The sequence below is a fragment of the Rattus norvegicus genome, chromosome 16, assembly GCF_036323735.1.
Source record: "Rattus norvegicus strain BN/NHsdMcwi chromosome 16, GRCr8, whole genome shotgun sequence".
NCBI classification, from domain to species: domain Eukaryota; kingdom Metazoa; phylum Chordata; class Mammalia; order Rodentia; family Muridae; genus Rattus; species Rattus norvegicus.
This window is the reverse complement of record NC_086034.1, coordinates 2,592,294-2,612,076: the sequence shown is the minus strand read 5'-3', so window position 1 is coordinate 2,612,076 and position 19,783 is coordinate 2,592,294.

Genomic DNA, 19,783 nt, shown 5'->3' with positions numbered 1-19,783 from the left:
GCAAGAAGTTCTAGGTCATCCTGGGCTACCTGGGGATTGAAGGCTAAGGTAAAAAGCATATTTTAAAACTTTTTTTTTAATGGTGAAAGAAAAGGGCAAGGTTTAGAGAAACTCATACATTATTTTAAAGTAACTTTAAAATTGGGGAGGATGAGCTTGATGGCACACACCTATTCCCAGCACTCAGGACACAGAGGCAAGAGTATCCATACATGTTCAAGGTTGGCCTGGGCTACACAGTAAGAGCCCTGTATCAAATAAAATAAAACATACGAGGGCTGAGAATGGGGCCCAATGGTAGAGACTTTGAGTTTGCCACTAGAATTCTGGCAGCACCACAAAAATAGGTAGGTAGATAGATGGTAGACAGACAGACAGACAGACAGACAAACAGACAAACAGACATGATAAAATTAGGAACAGGAACATGCTTTACCTGATGTGAAAGAAAATGAAAGACTAACACTTTGCAGTCCTTACATGGTAACTTTCTTTTTCCTAAATGTTCATCTTTACCAAATTAAAAGTTACCTGAGAATTAATTAGATAGTGGTGCTCTCATTTAGTCCACTCAGCAAAAGCCTGCTTTCCCCGGGGGAAGATTCTGTATAGACAACCAGAGTTCGATAGGACAGAATTTTTTTTTTTTAATTTTCATTGGTTTTCTGGCTCCATGATGACTGAATGAGGGCAGCATATCCCCTGGAACTGGACTTACAGACCATATGAATGCTGGGATTTGAACCTGGGTCCTTTGGAAAAGCAGCCAGTGCTCTTAACCACTAAGCTTGTAACTAAGACCATCAAGAACCACATATCATCTACAGAGGTTCAATCTTGCGAACTGTCATTCTAACCCAAATCAACATTTATTTTAGAATATTAGTGAGTGGGGGGTTGTAATTTATATATTTTCAATTGGGATGCTCTAAAAGATGAGGCCTTTATTTTTGTTTTATGATTGGGTTTTATGTACACCAAGCTGTCCTAGAACTCCTCCTAATCCTCCTGCCCCAACCTCCTTAGTGCTGAAATTACTACATGGGTATGTGCCACCCATCTTAAAATAAATAAAATAGTAATTTTAAATTCTTCTGCATGAAGCTACTAACATTCAATATTAGAAATACTTGTCAGTTGTTTATTGGGACTGCTAGGTATCAAGGATATGACTCTAGAGCAAGCAGACATAGTTACTTTATCAAATTTACAGTTCAGTTGGGGTATGGTTCTAATTCTAGCATCATCCATAGAATGGCTAGGTTGAGGTGTAAGGATTAGATACAGAGGAGCAGAAGGGGACAGAAATTTGCTAAATTCCAAGCATGTGAGAAAAGCCATAGGAAGATACAAAGAATATTCATCAACTGGTTTCTATTTGTGTGTGTGCGTGTGCATGTGTGTGTGTGTATGTGTGTGTGTGCATGTGTGTGCGTGCACGCGCATGTGTGTGCATGTGTGTGTGTGTGGAGTGCGCGTGTGCCTGTGTGTGTGCATGTGTGTGTTGGTATACTGGAAGAACTACCACAGATGCGTGTAGTGCTGAAGGTAGAGCCAGCACAGATTAAAAGTGTAAACCCTCTCTTGTCTACACCCAACAGGAATGGGAAAAGCAGCAAGAATCCTAGAGAATAATATTAAACAGTGCATAGTTAAAATTTGGGACCACAGTTGTTAGCATTCTGTCTAAGCTCCACCCTCACAGTTACCTGGCAAGAGCCAGGTATGCCTGACACTATCAAAGGGGCTGCTTACCCCCTCCTTACTCTCTTGCTCTTGCTCCTGCTTCCTCTTGCTCTCTCTTGCCCCTTTGTCCCTTCTCTCCCCATTCCCCTCCCCACTTCTCTCCATGCGCTCAAGCCAGCCTCTACTCCCCTCCTTCTCTCTCTCTCTCTCTCTCTCTCTCTCTCTCTCTCTCTCTCTCTCCTACTACCCTCTTAACTCCCCTCCCCATGCCCTGAATAATCTCTGTTCTATACTATACCTCCATGTGACTTCCCTCAGGGGGAAGGGATACCTCGCATGGACCCACTGAGGCACCCTCTTCCCCCAGAACGCCATAGAACATATCCCCCCTCTCCTTATCCTTTTATCAACACAACATTGGTGCTGAAACCCGAGACATAGCCTCTTTATCTTTTTATAAACACATCAACAGTTGCCTTCATAAACTTAAAAACAAATATGTATCTAGTTCAACTCTACATTTTGTTAATTTTTTTTTCTAATTAGTGTTTAAAATAATGGGTTTCATTATATCTCTGTCCATACATATGCCATTCTATTTTGCTCATATTTTACCCCCTTACTCCCCTCCTCTGCTTCTTCTCCACCTCTTCCCAGTTCTCTTCCTCCTGTAAGACAGCCTTTCCTGCTTTCATGTGTCTCTGTCCTCCCTCCTCTCGTAATTTATGCATCTACACACATATAGAGAGATCAGACAAATACTCTATATTTTCACTTATGTAGAATTTGTTACATCACATCTAGTTTATATGGTACTAGGGATTGAATCAGACCCGGTTTATCCATTGCTTGGGCTGTTATCCAAGGCTTCTTTCCTATGAGGCAAGCACTCCAGTTGAGCTCACTTTGTGGCTCATGATGGAACTCACTTTATAGTCTGGCCTTGAACTAATAAAACTCCTTCCTCAGCCTCCCCTGTGGGGACTTTTGAAGTTAGACTAAATGTACTCTGCATTACGCTGTGGTTAGGTGTTATGGTTTGTATATGCTCGGCCCAGGGAGTGGCACTATTAGAAGGTGTGGCCCTGTTGGAGTGGGTGTGGCCTTGTTGGAGTAGGTGTGCACTGTGGGTGTGAGATTAAAGACCCTCATCCTAGCTGCCTGGAAGTCAGTCTTCCACTAGCTGCCTTCAGGTGAAGATGTAGAACTCTCAGCTCTGCCTGCACAATGACTGCCTAGATGCTGCCTTTCTCCCACCTTGATGATGATGGACTGAACCTCTGAACCTGTAAGCCCCCCAACTAACTGTTGTGCTTTATAAGACTTGCCTTGGTCATGGTGTATGTTCATAGCGGTAAAATCTTCACTAAGATACTAGGTATGTCCCCCATAGCCTCATGTGTTTGAACAAGCCTGGAGCCCAGGAAGTAGAATGTGATGGTTTAAATAAGCTTTGCCACGGGAAGGTGACACTATTAGTTGTGGCCTTATTGGAGAGGGTGTAGCCTTGCAGAGGAAGTGTGTCACTGTTGATGCAGGGCTTTGAGGACTCGTGCTCAAGTCTGGCCAGTGTGTTCCTGACCCTCCTCCTAGCTGCCTGTGGAAGACAGTCTCCTTCTGGCTCTCTGGGGCTGGCTTACAGTTTAGAGATTTAGTCCATTATGGTCATGGCAGGAAGCATGGCAGGATGCAGGCAGACATGGTGCTAAAGAAGGAGCTGAGAATTCTACATCTTGATCCAAATTAAATGTTGTCCTTTATAAGAGTTGCCGTGGTCATGGAGTCCCTTCACAGCAATGGAACCCTGACTAAGACACAGGAATAGATTCTCTCCCTCCACCATATGTCAAGCTCAGGCTTGGTGACAAGTGTCTTTACCCACTGACTCTCCCTTCCTCACACTCTGTTTTTGGTTTTGTTTATTTTGATACAGGGTCTCTCTCTATCATAGCCCAGGCTGGCCTGGAACTTAAAGCAATCTTCCTGCCTCTGCCTTTCTGCCTCTCTGCCTCTGCCTCCTAAATGCTGAATCTTGTTTTCTTTGGCAGAAAAACACTTGATGTCTCGTGTAATGTGATTTGGGTTCATTCCCAGTAATTTCTTCCTGGTGCATATCTTACTGAAGTGACCTGGACCTAATGTATGGGAAATGTAAAAAAAAAAAAAAAAAAAAAAAAAAAAAGGGAAATCTAACCCCAGTAAAGATTAGAGTGTATCTATTCAAATGTTTTTACATGATTCATGTGCTTTACTACATCTGACAAGAGAGATGGAATCATTTGCCAATAAACCCAAGACGCGCTGAGATCAAAAGGATTTCCCAATGAGGAGTGATCGAGGCGTGGCAGTGGGCTGTCCAATGAGAATTCACTGCAGTGGTTTACATCACTGCCGTTTCCCTCTGAAGACCCAAACTTGGTGGATTTCTGTAAATACGGAGCCTGGTGCCAAGTCAAGAGTGTTAGAGGAGGGGCTGCTCAAGGCAAGGCAGTGAACTATAAAGGCACGAGAGCTGGTAAGAAAAAAATCCGTACAAAACTTTTACGTTAAAAGACTCATGTGTTTCTATAATAAAGGAGGACAAAAGAAACGTGTATGGTGTGTCATATTAGGAACAGGTAACCGGTCTCACCGCTCAGCCCAGAAGAGTGTGGGGAAGCAGGAGAAATTGGAATAAATATATAGAAGGAAGATAATTCCTTACCATAGTCAGTAATCGCACCATTCACTCTCTGAACAAATATTTCCTCAAACCTGCCCGCTGCCAAGCCTCAAGCTGGATCTCTGAGGACACTCTTGTACATACAGCACAGCCATCCTGACTAGTCGCGCTGTCTACACCTCCTTTCATTGTCACAGCACCTGCCAGACAAGCATGCCATTTGGGGCAGAAGGCAAAATGGCCTCTTAGTAGCCTGTTTAAGTAACTGTGAGTGGAGGGGCAGGACTCGGGTCTGCCCATCCTAATGCCGGTTGTAAGCTCTGTATCCTGGCTGCTGCCGCCTCTTCTTCCTCATGTCCTTCTGTCCTTTCTTCTGTCCTTTCCTCTCTAAATACTGAATCTAAATTCCTAAATATTTGAGGACAGAAACTGAACCCAGGGCCTGGCCTACACTAAGCACACACATTGAGCTATGCCCCACCCTAGGGTGCCAAATGAAATGGAAAGTTACACCACAACGCACTTCAATTGCTGTGTCTCCTACTACACCACTGCTCTCCCTTGTTTTTGACTTTTTAAAAATTACATTTATATTTGTCGGGAGATAAACATGCTATGGAGTGCATATGGAAGTGAAAGGACAAGGTGTGTGTGTGTGTGTGTGTGTGTGTGTGTGTGTGTGTGTGTGTGCTTTTTCCCTGCCTTGATGATACTGGACTGAACCTCTGAACCTGTAAGCCAGCCCCAGTTAAATGCTGTCTTTTGTAATACTTGCGTTGGTCATGGTGTCTGTTCACAGCAGTAAAACCCTAACTAAGACAGGATTGGTCAAGGTTCTGGAGAATTTGGGGGACTTTCTGGAACCATTGCTTATGCTTGGCTCAGGCCAGGTGTTGGAGCAGCTCCTGATTGGCTGCCCTCTAGAGGTGGTTCTTCCTGGAATTTGACTTGTTTTGGACTTGTCCAGTATTAGGAAAGAGAAACTCAGGCCTAGTGCTTAAGCTCTAAGTTTGGAGCCTGTCATGGCATCTGCCTGGCTTAGCCCCTGGCATGACCCTCTCACTATCCTCTCAGTAGTACCTCTACCATGTTCTGCTTTTTCCATTATCACATATTGATGATTTTGTGCTGAAGTTAATTAATATTTACCTTCTTTCAAAAAGTGTACTATCCAACTGAGCATGGCAGTGTATGCCTTTAATCCCAACACTCGAGAATCAGAGGCCAGGCTTGTCTACAGAGTGAGTTCTAGGACAGCCAGGTATACACAAGAAACTGCCTCAAAAGAAGTAAAAAAACAAAACAAAACCAAAAAAGCCTATGAGCCAGGCATGGTAATTTGTACCTACGATGTCAGTTCTCAGACAGCTGAGACAGGAGGATGACTATGAGTTCCAGGCCAACTTGAGCTATAAAGTGAGACTGGAATACATAAGTCCAGTGAGTTAACAATCTAAAACATTCTAGATTTTTTTCTTTGCCAAAATACTCCCATTTCAACTTTTTAAAACAAAATTGTAGCTGGCTTGCTTTTTCTGAGATAGACTCTGGGAGTTGCTATGTTTCCAAGGATGACCTTAAACTTCTGAGGTTTTTGCTGTCTCTACCTACCCTTGAGTGCTGTGATTGCAGGCCTGTGTGCATGGCTGAGTTATGTAGTGCTGGGGAACCAAACCCAGGCTCCCTACTTCCCCAGCCCAAGTTATCTGATTTTCAAATGTCTATTTCCAAAATACTCCCAATTGAAAAAAAAATTAGCAGTTTATCTTCCACTCAGTGTAATATAAAAGTCCTGGTTTTAAAAAAAAGAGATTTGTAAACAGAAAAGAAACATGTAGCTAGACAGATCACCTCGAGTTTTAGTACTCCCCAAAGTTCTGAAAAAAAAAATAGACAACTAATTATGATAAATTTCCTTCTAAGAAGTCTTTGGGGAGCTAGCCAAGTTTAAATCAGGGGGTTGTTAGGTCTATGGTTTCAATTTCCATAAATTATAGAAACATAACACCAGACATTTCTCTAATTGAGGAAAATGAGGTTTTCAGTTACTTATCTAGAGGAATTCGATTTGTGGTTAATGCCATTTGGTGAATTCTCTGGAGAATCTGAGTTTCTCTGGGGATGAAATATGTGATACTAATGCTTGAAGAATCAGCTTTGCTTTACTTAGCAAAAGCTGAAGAAATAAATACAAAATACTATACATTAAGATTGGTGTTAAGATCACACACAAACCTATCCTTCCTTTTAGGTATTTGCTCATTACTGCTAATGGTGCTGGATAAATCACTAGGATCCTCTACCCTTCTTCCTGCTTGTTGTACAGCTATTTTCTTTGAACTGAAACACTATCTCCTGTTAGAAGAAAGAAAGTTCCCAAGACTCAGGAAGTTCAAAAATCTTACAAGACTCAAAAGCCCTCTGTACTGGCTGGTTTTATGTGTCAACTTGACACAAACTGGAGTTATTCTAGAGAAAGGACCCTCCCTTGAGGAAATGCTTCCATGAGACCCAACTATAAGGCATTGTCTCAATTAGTGATCAAGGGGTAAGGGTCCAGCCCATTGTGGGTGATGCCAGCCCTGGGCTGGTAGTCCTGAATTCTTTAAGAAAGCAAGTTGAGGGGTTGGGGATTTAGCTCAGCGGTAGAGCGCTTGCCTAGCAAGCGCAAGGCCCTGGGTTTGGTCCCCAGCTCTGAGAGAAAAAAAAAAAAAAAAGAAAGCAAGTTGAGCAAGCCAGTAAGCAGTAAGCAGCGCCCTTCATTGGCCTCTGCATCAGTTCCTGCCTCCAGGTTCCTGCCCTGCATGAGTTCCTGTCCTGAGTTTCTTCAGTGAGGAACAGCAATGTGGAAGTGTAAGCTGAATAAAACCCTTTCCTCCCCAACTTGCTTCTTGGTCATGATGTTTTGTGCAGGAATAGGAACCCTGACTAAGACAAACTGGTATTGGGAGTGGGGTATTACTGGGGCAACCTGACCATGCTTTTGGGAGGATTGTGGAAGGACTTTGGAACTTTAAGCTAGAAGAGCCATCGGGATAGTAAGAGCTCCATGGGATGTTCTTTAGGAGCTTGGAAGACAATGTTGAGAACAGTGCAGAAGATGGAGGCCTGGTTTGTAACATTTCAGAGGGAAGATTAAAGACTCTTATCAGGATGGTTGCTGTTTTGCTTGTGAAGATTATGTGGATTTCGTTAGCTGGGTCTGAAGAATCAGCAGTGATTAACAAGACACCAGAACTACTAAAGTGAAAACTTTGCACTACAGGGATGATTGATGCTGCTCAGCTGGAGCTAAGAAATTAGCAGTGATTAAAACAAGAATAAAGTGAAATCTTCTGGGAAGTGTTTCCTGAGAGCACAGAGAAGCCGTGTTCCAGAGGCAGCCACAGTTGCACCTCATGTTGGCAGTCAGACTTGGTAATGTATAAGTCACCCAGGTGGTACTGCTTTTGAAACATAAAGGGGTAGCAGCTGATGCTTGGCCCTGTGAGAGGCCAGGAGAGGCCATTGGTGAAGGTTCAGCTTCAGTGGCAGTTGAAGGCCCGGGACTGAAGGGGTCATTCAGAGTTGAGTCTTAGCACCATGAAAAGAACCTATAAGAGGCCATTTGTGAAAATGCAGTCCAGTTGCACTGGAAGACCTCACTGTTTGGCAAGTACCAAGAGATCACCACCAAGAACAGCAGCAGCAGTGGAGCACAGGCAGCTGGAGCCTAGAAGACAAGGTGTGTGCTACAAAGGGCAGAGTTGGAGAAGTGACCGAAGCCCTTGGAAGAGCCCAGAAGATTGTGAGTGTGAGTGGATCCCAGACATTGGACAGTTAGAGTTTGATTTTTGATTGTGACTGTTCTGATAGTTTTTCCTCTTGAAGTAAGAAAGTATTTTAGTGGATCCCACAGTTAAAAGACTTTGAATTATAAAACAACTTTGAATTTCAAAAGAGATTTTAAAGGGATTTAAATTTTAAATTTTAAAGGGATTGGAATTTTAATATGTAAGAATTTGTAAAGACTGTGAGACTTTTAAAGTTATTTAGATCTTGGGGATGAATAAGAAAGAGTTGAAGCTTAATAGTGATGTGTTTGTGTGTCAAGTTGACAAGGGGTAAATTGTACTGGCTGGTTTTTGTGTGTCAACTTGACACAAACTGGAGTTATTCCACAGAAAGGACCCTCCCTTGAGGAAATGCTTCCATGAGACCCAACTGTAAGGCATTGTCTCAATTAGTGATCAAGGGGTAAGGGTCCAGCCCACTGTGGGTGGTGCCAGCCCTGGGCTGGTAGTCCTGAATTCTTTAAGAAAGCAAGCTAAGCAAGCCATGGGGAGCAAGCCAGTAAGCAGCACCCTCCATGGCCTCTGCATCAGTTCCTGCCTCCAGGTTCCTGCCCTGTGTTACTTCCTGTCCTGACTTCCTTTGGTGAGGAACAGCATTGTGGAAGTGTAAGCTGAATAAACCCTTTCCTCCCCAACTTGCTTCTTGGTCATGCTGTTTTGGAATACAAACCCTGACTAAAACACCTTCCCTGAGGCTAGGTAGTAAGAAATTACTCAGAAGAAAGTTTCAAGAGCTGCAGGTCAGTAGGAGTTCCGAGGGTGCAGCTTTCGGGCCCTTGCCACTGGGAGGTAGGTTTTTCCGTGATGCTACTGTCTTTGAGTCACCCAGGTTCTGTAACCCCAATGATCTCGTTGGTCTCTAGGCTAGACTTCAGAGGAATGCTTACCTTGTCTATCAGTGCCTACTTACAAATCAAAGTTTTTCACTGTGGCCACAGAATCAACTGACCAGCACTCATGGGGGTCTCAGAGATCAAGGGGCCTGTAGGGGTCTGACCTAGGTTCCACGCACATACGTTTTGGCTGATGTTCTTGTAGCATTCCTAACATTGGGAGTGAGGGCCGTCTCTGACCTTTTTACCTGCTTGTGGGACTGTCTTCCTCCTGCTGTCTCATAGGAGCCTTGGTGTGAAGATGTGTGCCTGGATTTATTGTAGCTTGTTATTCCATGTTTTGTTGATGTCCCTTGGAAGCGTGATGTTTTCTGAGGGGAGGCAGAGAGGAAAGATGGAGCTGAGATGGGGGAGGGGTGTGGAGGAGAGACTGGACAGGGGTTGGAGAAACTACAATCAGGGTGTAATATATGAGAGAAAAAAATGTTTTTTTTCACATCCCCTCCATAAAAATCACATAGACATGTAAATGTGTTCTTCTCTGTCTTACCTGGTTTAGTGTCATAGATCATATGGCCCAAAGCAATAAAAGTTTCTTGTACATATAATGGACAATGTAAGACACTGAAGATTATCAAGTTTTGTCCCAAAATTTATTGTAGCAAAAAAAAATTCTATTTCTAGAAATGTTAGCAAACCCTTAGAGTCAGATACATGTAACCTTTGAACATTACAACACATGTTCTTATCTTCAAGGATAAGTGCTTGAGAACCCCACAATAGAATTATTTTTTAAAACTTCAAAACGAGTCTCATGGTGTTTCAAGTAAGTTTATGAGCTTATTTTGGGCAATATTCATAGTTTTCCTCAGTCGCGTGCAGCCCAAGAACTGGTTAATTGGCTACACCTGCCAGAGTGTTGCAGAATTACATATGAAGCACTACAGCCAGAAGCAGTCAGGGAGGAAAGGGTTTATTTGTCTTACACTTGCACATCACAGTCCATCACTGAAGGAAGTCAGGGCAGGAACTCACACAGGACAGGAACCTGGAGGCAGGAGCTGATGCAGAGGCCATGGAGGGATGCTGCTACTGGCTTGCTCCTCATGGCTTGCTCAGCCTGCTTTCTTTGTTTCTTAACTATTTCTTTGTTTCTTTGTCTATTTACTTATTTTATGTACATTGGTGTTTTGCCTACATATATGTCCGTGTGAGGGTGTTGGATCCTCTAGAACTGGACTTACAGACAAGTTGTGAGCTGCCATGTGGATCCTGGGAGTTGAACCCAAGTTCCCTGGAAGAGAACCCACTACTCTCAACTATTGAACTACTTCTCCAGCCCCAGCCTGATTTCTTACAGAACCCAAAGTCAGCTCAGGGTCAGGGATGGCACTATTCACAGTGGGCTGGGTCCTTCCCCACCAATCACTAGGAAACATGCCCTACAGGTTTACCTACAGCCTAATCTCATAGGGACGTTTTCTCCCAATTGAGGTTTCCTCCTTCCAGATGACTATAGCTTGTGTCAAAATGACAAGATGAACCAGCACACAAAGTAATTTAAATATTTAAGCTTCTTCAGAAATGACTCAAGGAAAGTTTCACTCTTTCACTGGGAGACACTGGATGTTTATATATCCTCAAAATGTCTGTGTTGTAATTTAATCTCTGGTGCTATGGTATTTGGAGGTGGACGATTTTGGAGTTGTAGTTACTTGAGTAAGAATGGTCCCTGTAGGCCCCTGTATTTGAATTATTGGTCGCAGTTAGAACCATTTGGGAAGGATGAGGAAGTATGTCACTGAGGATGGGATTTGAAGTTTAGGAAGGCCAGGTTCTCTCTCTCTCTCTCTCTCTCTCTCTCTCTCTCTCTCTCTCTCTCTGTGTGTGTGTGTGTGTCTGTCTGTCTGTCTGTCTGTCTTGCATCCCCTGCATTCATCTTGCAGACCCAATGTAAGTGCTCAGCTACTGCTCTAGCACCCTGCCTGCCCGCCATGGTAGCCATGAACTAACCCTCTGCAACTGTAAGTCTTTAATTCAATGGCTTCCTTTATAAATTACCTTGGTCATGGTGTTTCATCATGGCAATCGAACTTGGCAATGAGGCCATGTGAGTCAATCCCTCGCAAAGAATTAGCACTGTTATCAAAAGGACCCCAGAGAATCTGAGAAGTTGGTTCTACAGTTAAGAGAGCTAGCCGCTCTTCAGAGGGCCTGAGATCAGTTTCCAGCACCCACATGGCGGCTTTCAACCATGTATGACTGTAATTCCGAGGGATCCAAGCCCTCTTCTGGCCTCTGCTAGCACTACATGTGCACAGTACATAACATGCAGGCAAAATATTTATGCACATAAAATAAAAATAAATTTTTAGGGCTGGAGAGATGGCTCAGCGGTTAAGAGCACCTGACTACTCTTCCAGAGGTCCTGAGTTCAATTCCCAGCAACCACATGGTGGCTCACAACCATCTGTAAAGAGATCTGATGCCTCTTCTGGTATGTCTAAAGACAGCTACAGTGTACTTATATATAATAAATGAATAAATCTTTAAAAAAAATAAATTTTTAAACCTAAGAAAGGACCCTAAAATGCTGTCTTCCTTTCTCCTGTGGAAAGATACAATGACAAGTTACAAACACAAATGAGTACCTTGATCTTGGACTCTGGCTTCAAGAACAGTGAAAGATAAATTCTAAACTGGAACTAGCTTAGATGCTTTCTCCCTGTCAGCCAGCTTTTATAGTCCCAGAAGGTGTTGTGCAGGCCTTAATGGTTTTACTGAGACACGAACCACATTAACTATGAGATAGACTTGTAAGCCAAGGTGTTTACACTTGTGCAATAGTGGTACTACTGATGTGTATGAGTGTGTGTGTGTGCATTTGAGTGTGTGAGTGTGTGTATGCATGTGTGTGCATGTGAGCATGTATGTGCGTGTGCATGTGTGTGTATGTGTGTGAGTGTGAGTGTGTATGTGTGTGTGAGTGTGTGTGTGAGTGTGTGTGTATGTGTGTGTACATGTGTGTGAGTGTGAATGTGAGTGTGTGTGTGTGTATGTGTGTGTGTGTGTGCACTCGTGTGTGTAATGAATAGTTCTCCTCCTGGATCAGAGGTCCACTCCAGCAGTGGTAATGTAAATGTGCTCGAAGACTCATGTTGGGTGTCCTAGGCTCCAGGGAAGAACTGGATGCTGCTTATACCCTCAGACACATGCTATTCCCAACCTTACTCAGAGAAGCCTGCACAAACACTGAGAAGAAGTGCTGGGAGATCACTTACCACTAAGCAAGACACCAGCATTCAGTTCCAGATTAATGGTAGAACTCACGTTTGGCATTTACAAGATCCTGGGGTAAAACCCCAGCACAGGGGAGAAAAATTATTAAACGACTCAAAGCTGTTGTTGATCTCCCCCATCCTCACTATATTCCTTTCTGTAATTTAGAATTTTCTGAAAGCATTAAATAGTAAACCATAAAATGAGGCAGTTAGTTATTTTAAAAACAAGTCAAAAATACTTCCAGGGCTTAGAGAGAATCCTGTTCAGAAGTAGGACAAGCAAGGCCCTGGATTCCTTTTCCATCACAGCAAAACAAGAACACCCATCCTCCCAACCCCTACCTCCATCCCCAGCACTGCCACCCCATCATCCCCACCCCTCCACTTTCCCCTCCCAACTGCCACCCCCTCACCCCTCCCCCTCCCCTCCTCCCCACTGCCACCCCCATCATCCCCACCCCCAACCCCTCCCCCTCCTCCCCACTGCCACCCCCATCATCCCCTCCCCCTCCCCCTCCTCCCCACTGCCACCCCCATCATCCCCTCCCCCTCCCCCTCCTCCCCACTGCCACCCCCATCATCCCCACCCCTCCCCATCCTCCCCACTGCCACCCCCATCATCCCCACCCCTACCACTTCCCATCCTCCCCACTGCCACCACCAGTCCCTACCTCACACACACAAAATAAATGAACTCTGGCTATATAGACATTACAGTAGTTTGTAGTTTCTTTTGAGACAGGATTTCAATATGTAGTCCTTGCTGGCCTGAAACTTGCTAGGTAGCCCAGGCTACCTTGCCTTCCATCCTGTGCCTGTGTGCGTTCATGCACTAGAAGCTTTGGTGTGCATGTTAACTAAGTAGTCTACCAATGAGCTACATCTCCAGTCTCTAGTTTGCAGTTTTCAAGGTTAGAAAAAAGTTACATTATGTTACAAAAAGAACACTGCATTTGAATTTTTTTATTTTATTTTATTTTATTTTATTTTGATTTATTTATTATATATGAGTACACTGTAGCTGTCTTCAGACACACCAGAAGAGGGCATCAGATCTCATTACAGATGGTTGTGAGCCACCATGTGGTTGCTGGGATTTGAACTCAGGACCTCTGGAAGAGCAGTCAGTGCTCTTAACCGCTGAGCCATCTCTCCAGCCCGAATTTTTTAAAAATGTATGTCTGGGTGAGTATGTGGGTACCTGTGGAAGCCACAAGAGGCCAGGATACCCAGAGCCGGAGTTACAGGTGCTTAGCAAGGCTCCTAGTGTGTGTGCTGGGAGCTGAACTTGAGTTCTCGGGAGGAGCAGCAGGAGCTCTAAAATGCAATGGCTCCAGCCTCTGGAATGTTCGAGCGGACTCTTGAGTGGGCTTAAAAACCTGACGGAACACAGATGTAAAAGCTAGACTGAGGTAGTGTCTGGTGCTGATCAATATAGGTCATAATTGTATGTATAATATTTATTTGTGGGACAGTACTCTGCCATGAACGACACTTCTAACCCAGATACCTTTCAGACAAACAATCCTATTTTTTATGAAAAAAAAAATAGTTTAAACATCTCAAAAAAAAAAAAAAAAAAACCATACCCACTTGATGACTGCCTGAGATGGTCCTTGAAGCTCTAGGTTCTGAGAAAGGAACTGGACTGGTCCATTCTAAACTCCAGGCTTTCAAAATTTAATAGACCCCTCACCCCCACCAGAGCACATCCACAAATATTCCAGCAGAGGGAAGCAACACATCACCAAGCAGTTTCAAAAAGCCAGCTTTTTAAGTGTGCATGTACATACACACTATAGGGATATATCTGTGATATTTTTGAAACAAAGTCACATGCATCCCTGGGTGGCAGTATTTTTAAATATTCCAGAAAGCCAGGTGTGGTGACACACTCCTGTCATCTCAACATTCAGAAGGCAGAGGCAGGAAGATCTCTGAGTTTGAAGAAAGCCTGATTTATATAACGAACGACAGGACAGACAAGACTAAAGACTGAGACTGTATCTCAAAACAATTATTTTCAGAAGAGTTACATAAATAAATGTAGGCACACATGCATGTATGTATCTATATGTGTAATTTTTTATTATGGTAATTTTGGTATTAAGTATCACTTAGTCATAGCAGAATGACCCAGAGCTCCAGGTTGGGTGCTGTTCTCCGATAGAACCTGGAACAATAGCAAGATGGCTACAGTCAAGTTACAATCATTTGAGGTGTAAATGCTATAGTCATGTGGAAAGCAGTTCAGAGACACATCTTGTCAAACACATACTTGGTGTTATATAGCCCACCCTGAGCGCTCTTGTGTATTTTCTCAAGGACAGTGAAAACACAGGTCTACAATAACTAGTTGCTTATGAGTGTTATAACAGCTTTACATGTCAACCACACAATAGGAAAAAATGAGCAAACATGTCACATAGGCAGACAGTGGGCTGTTACTCATCAATAAGACAGATGTGGTGCTGATACGTGTGACAATTTCTAAGAATATTAAGACTGTGAGGAGGGAGAGAAGCCAGGCACCAAGTGTATTTACTGCATTGTTCCAATTACACTAAATTCTAGAACCATCCTAACTTTCGGTGTCAGGAGTCATCGAGTGAAAGAGTAGGTGGGGACATTGGGAAGGGCACAGGGGGTCATGATCACTTTAGGGAAAGTGAGAGAGTCAGTATCTTTACTTGGTTATAGTTACCTGATTCTGCACATTTCTCTGAAGCTCTTGGGTAGTCACTTAATATGAATTCCTTTAATCATGTGTGAATTATACCTCTGTAGGTGTTATTTTGAATTTAAACTAAATATTTGCTGGCTGTAGTGTGTGACAAACCAAATACTGACTAGACATCCAGAATAACCTGTACTCCACCTGATGCCTGAAGAGGGACCCCAGCATAACATGAGCAAAGCTCTGGACCCAATACTCCCAGCATCCTCCACAAAGCAGTAGGGAGCGTTATAACTGAGACTTTTATTGAGAATTGTAAACAGGAAACTGTGATAATTAACATAAAGAAACACAGATCCTATAGGCCTTCTTCTCCAATTCCCCCAATGGTAACACTTTGGTAACACTTTGTTGATCCATTCCCCCACTGGTAGATACTTGGGCTCTTTTTATCCGTAGTTCTAAATTGCTACAGTGAACATGAATGTACAAAATATCTTTTTAAAATCTTGTTCTCGATTCTTTTGGTTACATACTCAGAAGTGAGCTTGGTGGGCCCTATGGTGGTTCTTTGTCTAATTTGTTTGAGGAATTTCTGTGGGGGAACAGAGAAAATCCTGAGGGTTTGTGAAGTCCTGGATGAATGTGTGCTGTTGAGATGAGTACTTTAACCTCAGACCATGGAGAAATGGCAAAACCTTCACCTGGGGGAGAGGGCTGCTCGGAGGAGTGACAAAGCTTTCTCTTGGACCCTGTGTGGATGTTGGTAATGTGTGCAGAAAATGTTCACCATAGCTTTCACCCCACATGTTTACAGTTGAAGCCTGCTCCCTGACAGGGACTGTTCCTTGAGATGAGCTAACTCTGTTTCCTTATTCAGCTGTATTCTATAAACCCTGCTTCCTTGTTGATCTGCGTGTGATAACACCGCTGCCCCACTGTTCCACTGTGTATAATAGGCACCCTGAGCTTCCGGGGTGCAGTTTTACCATCAGAGGGCCCAGTCAACCTGATGCCAGCTTCTCTGCACGTGTGTGTCTTGTCTTCATTCCCTTGCCATCCAGTCAGGTTAGTCCCTGAGGCTGTGCAAGAATGCAGACAACTTCTGTAAATTCTCACCCTGACCAAACCATTTTACGTTGCCAGGAACAACCCACAGACTTTACAATTTCTCTATAACCTTTTTAACACTAACTCTTATTCTCTCCCACCATGGCGTGTGTGTGTGTGTGTGTGTGTGTGTGTGTGTGTGTGTGTGTGTGTGTGTGTGTACACCAGCCATCCTAAGGGACATGACGGGTAGTAGTATGATGGCTTAATTTGCATTACACAAAGTGTGTGTAACACTGAGCATCTTCCCCAGGCTCCTTAGCTGTGATTGGATCTCTTGGTTTTAGGTTTATGATTGTTGAACATCTTTTATAGCTTATCTGTCAGGCGAGGATCTTCTTAGGTTAAGTATCTGTACAGATAGCTTGTGCATTTTGAATCTGTATATTTATTTTTCATGTGTGTGTTGTCTGCATGTGCACCCCATGCATGCCTGGTACCTTCCTAGGTCAGACAGGAGCATCGGATCCCCTGGATCGGCAGTAATGGGTGGTTGTGAGCTGCCATGTGGGTTATGGGAACCCAGCCTGGGTCTTCCACACGAGTATCTAGTGCTTTTAACCACTTGATGATCTCTCTTGCCCACCCTGGTGCGTTTTTATATGCTTCAGTGTATGTAGTTCACTGAATTGCTTGGATCTGTGGTTTAGAATTTCAAGTTTGCGACTGGAGAGAGGGCTCAGCGGTTAAGAGCACTGACTGCTCTTCAGAGGTCCTGAGTTCAATTCCCAGCAACCACACGGTGGCTCACAACCATCTGTAATGGGATCCAGTGCTCTCTTCTGGTGTGTCCGAAGGCAGCTACAGCATACTTACATATAATAAATAGATAAATCTTTAAAACATTTCAAGTATGAAATTATTCATTATTCCACTCTTTTCTATTTTTTTCCCCATCCTTATCCCTTTAGAGATTCTTTCTGTATGTAAACTAGGGTGCTTAAAGTTGCCCCAGCTCTCTTCATTAAAAAACAAAAACCCTGCTTTCTGTGTTCGGATAGTTTGCTGTCTTCTTTACTGTCTTCTGCAATATCTTGGCTCCTCTTAAACCCATACTGTACATTTTCTACCTCATTCATGGCAGTTTTCATTTGTAGAAATCTCTCTCCTTCTCCTCCCCCTCTCTCCTTCCCTCTCTCTCTTCCCTTGAGGCAGGGTTTCTCTGTGTAGCCCTGGCTGTCCTGGAACTCACTCTGTAGACCAGGATACCTATAATTCAGAAATCCACCTGCCTCTGCCTCCTGAGTGCTGGGATTAAAGGCATGAACCATTACCGCCTGGTGAAACCTTTTTTTTTTTTCATATTATGTGTCAACATTAAAAATGTGGACTACTTTGATTTTCGAGTTTCGTCGTTTGTTTTTTAACAGTTGTGAGCATGGGGTATGGGAGCTGGTTTTGTTTTTCCATCATGGGTTCTGGAGACTGGCTCAGGGCTCGGGGCTGGTGCTTCAAGAGTGTTTTATTAGCTGAGCTCTTGCCAGCCCACTGGTAACAGCAGGTTTAGTGCACTTATCTGCCAGTGAGTTTGTCTTGGTAATTTTCTCTGTCCGTGTCTTGGAGTCTTTGAATTGACATTGTGGACGTCAGTGAGAGATTCTGGGTACTTTTATATTTTTATATTCCTAGGCCTTCCTTTGGGGTGCAGTAACTTAGAAATAGTCTTTTTGGTCCTTAAGACCTGTCCAGCAGAATCTTGGTGTTTAGGGCTAATTATTCCTCTACTCCTGGAACCAGAGCCTTCTGAATAATACACAGTGGTGTCTGGGCTACGGTGTTTTCATAGATTGGTTTGTGGGGACGGACATGATTCCCAAAACCGTGAGTTCTTCCTCTTGGACAGACTTTCTCCAGTGTTCAGTGTGTTCACATCAGCGCACTGGTCACTGCTCCTCTGAGTCTGTAAGGGATGTTCCTACGGTTGTCTCTCCACACTGTGCTGGTATGCTTGGATCTTACACATCTTTCAAGAGCTCTCATTTGCAGTAGTGTTCAGAGATGAGGTTTGGGGAAGTTGAGTGAGGCAGGGTTTGATCTCACGAATAGGTTTATAAATTCAGAATTTGAAAAACAAATGTGTCTGCGTGTGTCTGTGCGGACGTGTGCAGGAGCATGCTCCGGTGAGTGCACGGAGGCCAGAAAGGGATCCTGGATCTCTGTGAGCTGGAGTTATAAATTCCTCTAACTGATTGTGAGGCACTGGGTCTGAACCTGACTCCTCATGATCACACAGCAAACTCAGCAAGTGCTCTTACCTGCTAGGCTGTCTCTCCAGCGATAGATGCTTTGTTTTTCTTGAGACAAGTTCCTTTTTTCTACATATGGATGTTTTACTGTCTACCGTATCAGGTGTGTTTTCAGGACAAGTCCAGAAAAGAGCACCTTGATCCCTTAGAAACAGGGTTTAAGACATCCATTAGCTACCATGTGAGTGCTGGGAATAGAGTCAGGGTTCTCTGAGGAGCAGCCAGTGCTCTTAACCACTGAGCCACCTTGCTACCCTCTCAAGACAGGTCTATGTAGCCTGGGCTTGCTTACCTGGGACTTGAAATGTAGTTCAAGTTGGCCTTGAACTCACAGTTCTCCTACTTCCACCTCCCAAGTGCTTCACAATCACAGGCTTCAGCTACCGTCCCTGGCTTGGATTCAGAACATTTTTAGGTAAGTTAGCACAAGGAGTGATGGCGTTTTCATAGCTTCTTACTTGTCTTCCTCCCAATCTCTCCGCTTTGGCACTTATGTCACAAATTCGATATCAGGTTCTATCTATCTGTGCTATCAGAGCCTGGGGATACAAGCAGGTCACTGGGAGTGGCTGCCTTTGAAGGCTGTATTTTGTCCTTTGGTTCTTCCTGTCTCTCTAGCTGCCACAAGATGTGCAGGGCCACTCTCGTGTTTACTTGCACTGTGATGGCCTGTGCCAAGCTCGTCTCAGGTACCAACAAAAGTGGGTAAATGACCAAGACTGAAAACCATGAGCCAAATTAAATATTCCTTTTTAGATTGTTTCTCTCTGGCATTTTGTCCTAACAATGCAAACCTCCCCCAAATAGATGCTTTAGTCTCCCAGAGTTCCCAGTTCCAACTTTGTTTTGTTTTGTTTTGTTTTATGAGACAGGGTTTTTATACATATAGCCCTAGGTGTAACTGGAGCTCACTGTATAAACCAGACTGGCTTCCAATTCAGAGATCTGCCTGCCGCTGCCTCCCAAGAACTGAGATCAAAGGTTTGTGCCACCAGCCTATTTGTTTGTTTGTTTGTTTGTTTGTTTGTTTGTTTGTTTAAAGACAGGGTTTCACACAATCAAAGCTTTAAATTCTGTATATAGCCAAGTATGGCTCTGAACTTTTGATCCACCTCCCTAGTGCTGGTATTATAGGCAGGTACCACCACAGGAGTTTATGTGAGGCTGGGGATTGAACTTCATGCATTCTAGATAAACAACTGGGCTACAGCAGTCTTAGTTACAGAATCTTACTCTATAGCCGAGGCTAGCCTTGAACTCACAATCCTCCTGCCTCAACCTGCAACTGGGATTCCAGGTTAATACGTTTTCTCTATTTTTTCACATAGTTACATTTTTAGGGCTCTATACTGTTGTCTGTACACACACCACGCCATTTCCATTGTGTCAAGGAGGATGCCATCAGGATTCTTTTTTTTTTTTAGGAATTATTTATTTTATGTATATGAGTGTACT